Consider the following 5,426-nt stretch of genomic DNA (forward strand, 5'->3'; position numbering starts at 1 on the left):
TCATGACAAAACTCTACCAGCTGGTGAGCAAGATGTATGAGACAGGTGAAATACCCTCAGACTTCAAGAAGAATATAATAATTCCAATCCCAAAGAAAGCAGGTGCTGACAGATGTGAAAATTACCGAACTATCAGTTTAATAAGCCACGGCTGCAAAATACTAACGCGAATTCTTTACAGACGAATGGAAAAACTGGTAGATGCAGACCTCGGGGAGGATCAGTTTGGATTCCGTCGAAATGTTGGAACACGTGAGGCAATACTGACCTTACGACTTATCTTAGAAGAAAGATTAAGAAAAGGCAAACCTACGTTTCTAGCATTTGTAGACTTAGAGAAAGCTTTTGACAATGTTGACTGGAATACTCTTTTTCAAATTCTAAAGGTGGCAGGGGTAAAATACAGGGAGCGAAAGGCTATTTATAATTTGTACAGAAACCAGATGGCAGTAATAAGAGTCGAGGGGCATGAAAGGGAAGCAGTGGTTGGGAAAGGAGTGAGACAGGGTTGTAGCCTCTCCCCAATGTTATTCAATCTGTATACTGAGCAAGCAGTAAAGGAAACAAAAGAAAAATTTGGAGTAGGTATTAAAATTCATGGAGACGAAGTAAAAACTTTGAGGTTCGCCGATGACATTGTAATTCTGTCAGAGACGGCAAAGGACTTGGAAGAGCAGTTGCACGGAATGGACAGTGTCTTGAAAGGAGGATATAAGATGAACATTAACAAAAGCAAAACGAGGATAATGGAATGTAGTCAAATTAAATCGGGTGATGCTGAGGGAATTAGATTAGGAAATGAGACACTTAAAGTAGTAAAGGAGTTTTGCTATTTAGGAAGTAAAATAACTGATGATGGTCGAAGTAGAGAGGATATAAAATGTAGACTGGCAATGGCAAGGAAAGCGTTTCTGAAGAAGAGAAATTTGTTAACATCAAATATAGATTTATGTATCAGGAAGTCGTTTCTGAAAGTATTTGTTTGGAGTGTAGCCATGTATGGAAGTGAAACATGGACGATAACTAGTTTGGACAAGAAGAGAATAGAAGCTTTCGAAATGTGGTGCTACAGAAGAATACTGAAGATAAGGTGGATAGATCACGTAACTAATGAGGAGGTATTGAATAGGATTGGGGAGAAGAGAAGTTTGTGGCACAACTTGACTAGAAGAAGGGATCGGTTGGTAGGACATGTTTTGAGGCATCAAGGGATCACAAATTTAGCATTGGAGGGCAGCGTGGAGGGTAAAAATCGTAGAGGGAGACCGAGAGATCAGTACACTAAGCAGATTCAGAAGGATGTAGGTTGCAGTAGGTACTGGGAGATGAAGCAGCTTGCACAGGATAGAGTAGCATGGAGAGCTGCATCAAACCAGTCTCAGGACTGAAGACAACAACAACACGTATATTATTCCTTGAATTAGCGTTTATTGGAGCTTGTTACCATGTTTCTTCGTTTGACTGCAAATGTCTTTACTGTGGTTCTTTCTCGTTGACATATTCCTTTAATGTTGAGTAATTTGTTACGGTGAAGTATGTGATAGGCTCAGGACATTTTTGTGGGTAATTTATTTAGTAAATTGTCATATGTTGTCTTCTGATCACCACCTAATTTATTTTACCACATTCTGGTTTTTTGCCCCAGAATTCTTGCGACTTTTATGAAATAGGAATGTTGTCTAATACTGCACAGAAATTTATAGTTATTTGAGTCAATAGCGAGGTATTTTTATGTTCGTGTGGGAATCCGAAGCATTCATGGTTTGCGTTGGTGTAGAATAAGAGTGTCAGGAGGCTCGTCTTATAGTGTTACCTGTGTACTACATACACTCCTGGAAATGGAAAAAAGAACACATTGACACCGGTGTGTCAGACCCACCATACTTGCTCCGGACACTGCGAGAGGGCTGTACAAGCAATGATCACACGCACAGCACAGCGGACACACCAGGCACCGCGGTGTTGGCCGTCGAATGGCGCTAGCTGCGCAGCATTTGTGCACCGCCGCCGTCAGTGTCAGCCAGTTTGCCGTGGCATACGGAGCTCCATCGCAGTCTTTAACACTAGTAGCATGCCGCGACAGCGTGGACGTGAACCGTATGTGCAGTTGACATCCAAACCGTTATCGAACCCATCGTTCTACCATTCCTAGATCGGCAAGGGAACTTGCTGTTCCAACAGGACAATGCACGTCCGCGGTCTGCACGTCCAGCACGAACGCTGGTCCAACTGAGGCGCCAGGTGTAAATGGCATGGCAAGCCGTTCCACAGGACTACATACAGCATCTCTACGATCGTCTCCATGGGAGAATAGCAGCCTGCATTGCTGCGAAAGGTGGATATACACTGTACTAGTGCCGACATTGTGCATGCTCTGTTGCCTGTGTCTATGTGCCTGTGGTTCTGTCAGTGTGATCATGTGATGTATCTGACCCCAGGAATGTGTCAATAAAGTTTCCCCTTCCTGGGACAATGAATTCACGGTGTTCTTATTTCAATTTCCAGGAGTGTAACATGTAACTTCTGCTGTTCATACCACTTCTGAATGTACGCATAAAAAGTAATTTTCGAGAGTCTGTCTATAGAGTAATATTTCTTTGTTAGTGAATGCTTTTTTCTTGGAGCACACTATATAGGTGGTGTACGATCGTTTGCAGGCTTAGTTCTTCTTTAATTTAGGTCTAAACCTGACGGGTGTGCATTATGCATTCGTATTTTTCTTTTCTAGTATCTTATTAATCTGTGTTGGATACATCTTACATCTCTGCATCCCTAGGCCGCTTATGGCTTTAGCTTAGATTCCTTTTATTAAAACTGACTGAAGACTGATATTCTATCTCAGCTGGGGAATAGGTAAGAGAAGATTTACGTTAAGAGATGCTATGTTTTTGAAAGCAAGTGGTCAAGACCAAACTTGGCTATTGCACAATCACTTGTTACAAAGCATAGTAAAGCATCGCTTTCCTTTCAGGTCATTGCTTCGCTATAAGACAGCCAATTTGTCTGCGAACTTCACAAAGCTGCTACGAAGTTTTAGATGTCATTAGGTATAGAATAATGGGACAGATATTACGGGTAATCTTTTCACAGACAGAAACGTTATCCAACGTTCGCTTTTGCTTAAATAATGCTAAATTAATTCCGTTGCACTTAAATAATACATCTTACAAAGACATGCTAGTGCGCGTGTTATATTAGACGTGCCTGTATATTCCACAAGAGAGCAATTTTCAGCTTAAAATAATAGACCTTCATTCTGAAAACTTTCAACTTGTCGTTATGACCTATATAGAGCCAGGGACATATTCGCCAAATACTCTGCGATCTAGCTGTGGGATAGACCTGGTCCCAGTTGGCACTATACCCCTCTTGATCCCCTGTCAGCTCCCGTAATCAGCACGACAGCGGAACTTATAATCTATCAAGTACCTTAGGGCCACAATGTCGTGGGATTTGGTCCCTTGGCTAACTCGCACAACAGGTGCACGAAACGTGGAACATGCTGTCACAAGATGATATTTCACACCTCTTGGAGTGTCATGCACAACTAGGCATTGCCTCAAAAGCCTTATGGCGCCGTGATTATGATGACATGCAGAGTAAAATAAATGAAATACCTGAACAGAATTTCATCTCGGACCACTGCTTCAGTAAGTTCTGTTTTCTGTTTAAATTAATGTATAAACCTCTCGCCCCGATTAGTTTTGCAATGATGCAATAGAAAAGTCTAACATACTAATTCGTGCAAGTTTAATCTGTTTGACTCCTTTGTTCAATCTATTCACGTCTTTACTTCTTCTGCGAGCACTGAAGTAGCAGCCAAGTAGACACACTAATCTGAGAGATACAATCTACTTTCGCGAAAAATCCATTCAAAGGTTAACAGTAGCGTTTCACATTAAACAACGTGCACCATACACATAATTATGGTGATAAAAGTCCGCTCTCGTTATATAAGGAAACCCTGTTTCAGACTGACGCGAGAACGTTCGGTCGGAGGTGTTGGCAGAGCTAACACGATAAACTAGTTTCAGGAAGTGGGCAGAGTTTAAACTCACAGCTGTTTTACTCCTTCGGCGAAAAAGACCTTTACAAGCCACTAAGAATTAGCTGTTCCGGTAACAGTTGACTAGACCGCCTGAAATACGTTTCCCTGTTAGGAAAACGTTATAACCGTTCCCAGTTTGAGCACTGTTTTCCTTGAACCATTTTACACAGTCGTTGGTGGTGAATTATTGCCAATCTAAGTCGGGAAGTGTCAATCATCTGTAAGACTGAAAACTACAAAAAGGAACATAAATCTTGATAGCTCTAAGAATGCGTAGGTGCTCTGTGCTTACAAACGTTTCGTTGCACTTTATGCCACCCAGTTGTCTCAGAAGCCAATATTGAATCTACGAGGGCGTACTGAAAAGTAATGGCTCCAATTTTTTATGGGAAAACACTTAAGGCTTTTTATACTACTGGCCATTAAAATTGCTACACCACGAAGATGTGCTACAGACGCGAAATTTAACCAACAGGTAGAAGATGCTGTGATATGCAAATGTTAGCTTTTCAAAGCATTGTCACAAGGTTGGCGCCGCTGGCGACACCTACAACGTGCTGACATGAGGAAAGTTTCCAACCGATTTCTCATACACAAACAGCAGTTGACCGGCTTTGCCTGGTGAAACGTTATTGTGATGCCTCGTGTAAGGAGGAGAAATGCGTACCATCACGATTCCGACTTTGATAAAAGTCGGATTGTAGCCTATAGCGATAGTGGTTTACCGTATCGCGACATTGCTGCTCGCGTTGGTCGAGATCCAATGACTGTTGGCAGAATATGGAATCGGTGGGTTCAGGAGGGTATTACGGAACGCCGTGCTGGATCCGCATTGCTGTAGCGGATCGTGGAGCCACGTCTCTATCCCTGAGTCAACAGATGGGGACGTTTGCAAGACAACAACAACTGCACGCACAGTTCGACGACGTTTTCAGCAGCATGGACTATCAGCTCGGAGACCATGGCTGCGGTTACCCTTGACGTTGCATCGCAGACGGGAGCGTCTGCGATGGTGTACTCAACGACGAACCTGAGTGCACAAATGATAAAACGTCATTTTTTTCGGATGAATCCAGGTTCTGTTTGCAGCATCGTGATGGTCGCATCCGTCTTAAGCGACATCGCGGTGAACGCACATTGGAAGCGTGTATTCGTCATCACCATACTGGCGTTATCATCCGGCGTGATGATATCGGGTGCCACTGGTTACACGTATCGGTCACCTCTTGTTCTCATTGACGGCACTTTGGACAGTGGACGTTACATTTCAGATGTATTGCGACCCGTGGCTCTACCTTTCATTCGATCCCTGCGAAACCTTATAATTCGGCAGGATAATGCACGACCGCATATTGCATGTCCTCTAAGAGCCTCTCTG

The sequence above is a fragment of the Schistocerca gregaria genome, chromosome 4, assembly GCF_023897955.1.
Source record: "Schistocerca gregaria isolate iqSchGreg1 chromosome 4, iqSchGreg1.2, whole genome shotgun sequence".
Classification (NCBI taxonomy): domain Eukaryota; kingdom Metazoa; phylum Arthropoda; class Insecta; order Orthoptera; family Acrididae; genus Schistocerca; species Schistocerca gregaria.